The 1,707-nt window shown below is 43.8% G+C and overlaps 1 long non-coding RNA gene across 1 annotated transcript; it reads left to right on the forward strand.

Annotated features, from left to right (window-relative positions):
- Positions 1-446: 446 nt before the first annotated feature.
- LOC122232550 lies at positions 447-1,458 on the forward strand. The gene is made up of 3 exons (XR_006209903.1): positions 447-500; positions 1,142-1,279; positions 1,371-1,458. It is a non-coding gene; the product is annotated as an uncharacterized LOC122232550 (long non-coding RNA).
- Positions 1,459-1,707: the final 249 nt, after the last annotated feature.

Raw genomic sequence — 1,707 nt, forward strand, 5'->3', positions numbered from 1 at the left:
CCAGGGATGACCAATATTTGTAGCCTTTACTTTGGTTTAAGGCTCTATGTCTAGAAGGTCCCTATTAAAATGCAAATATGCTGCTCATCAATCCATTTACACCTTAGCCTGGATTAGTTTATCAGATCAGAGGAAAGAGATTAGGGCCCCAAGGAATGGGCGATAGGAGGTCTGGCTTGATTGGAAAGGAGGTGGGAAAAGTATTTTCAATAGGCCCTCTGCTGTCTTGACTGTGTGCCTTTGTAAATGTATATTCTATTGCTTTAAATACACCCTCGCTGACACTGAAATTCAACTCTTCCTCACCGTCCACTTCGATTCTTCTCTCCTTCCTGCATTTTCTAAGTTATCTGAGAAGACTTGAACTCTCCTCCATTTGAATTCCTAATATTCATTACCTGTACCATCCATCCATCCATCAAATCTTGTCTCTGTTGTTATTTTTTCAGCCGTACATGTCCTATTTGGTGGCGTCTGCTCCTGGAGTTCTCAGGAACCAGGTTAGTGGCATAGAGGAAGAGAAGGAATAACTTAGGTGGAGTGAGAAGCAGTGATTGTTGCCCGTCCGTGCAGCACCGTGGGTTCTCTCAGGACACTTTTTACCTGGATTGCACCCTGTGCCTCTTCCCTTTGGACTGATGACTTTCTGGGTTTGGTTCAGGCTTTATTGTCCAGATAGTCATCAGTCTTTTGATGCTGAGGCCACACTGAGCATGGAATCATTGCAGGGCTGTCCTGCCAGGTAGGGTAGCCATGTCTCTGTTCTGGTAGGCAGGTCGGTGCAATGGATAGAGGTAACCAGTATCACCCTGAAAATCACTATGGCTCTGGCTCCTTAGTCATGAAAAGACATGTTCTAGTTCTGGCGGAGCACCAGGTGTCAGGTTCTGGCCTTCAGATCAAGACCCTGATAGAACCATTGGAGAGTGGTCCAATTTATGGCTAGCAAGTCTAGTTACTCAACCAATTCAAGACCTGGTATAGATAGTATGGTAAGCAAAATTGTAGAGTGATTTCTATGACCCATGCCTTTATATAATTTCTTCCCTTTGGGTGGGAATAGGATCTTTGCTGTGTTTCTGGACAATAGAGTATGGCAAAAGCGACTGTGTCTCACTCCAGTGATTATGTTACATTGTAGGGCAAAGGTGAAAAGATTTTGCAGATGTGCTTAAGATCCCTACTTAGTTGACTTTGAGTTCATCAAAAAGGAGATTATCTTGGGTGGACCTGACCTAATCAGATGGACTCTTTACAAGAGAGACTGGGGCTCCCTGAGGTAAGAAAGATTCTCTTGCTGGTCTTGAAAACGAAGCAAGTCTTAATGAATTTTACAGCTGCAAGGATATGAATACTTTCAACATTTACAGGGGCTTAGAAGAGGACCCTGAGACCCATGTCCTGGCCAGCACCTTGACTGGGCAGACGATCCAGCTAAAGCCCAAACTCCTGACTTGCAGAATGGTGAGATAAGAATTGTATGTTGTTTTAATCTCTGAATTTTGTGGTAATTTGTTACATAGCGATCGGAAAACAATACACCATTGACCGTTGTTCTGCCTTTAGGCCACCCTCCTCTGATATTTATGTTGATGAAGATGTCAAGAGAATGATGCTCTGATTTATGACACCGTTGAGTGGCACCACATTGTTGTTAATAGCTAGCACTCTGAAGCCAGACTAGCCATGTGACTTCAGGCAGGTTAC

The sequence above is a fragment of the Panthera tigris genome, chromosome D3 (genome assembly GCF_018350195.1).
Source record: "Panthera tigris isolate Pti1 chromosome D3, P.tigris_Pti1_mat1.1, whole genome shotgun sequence".
NCBI classification, from domain to species: Eukaryota; Metazoa; Chordata; class Mammalia; order Carnivora; family Felidae; genus Panthera; species Panthera tigris.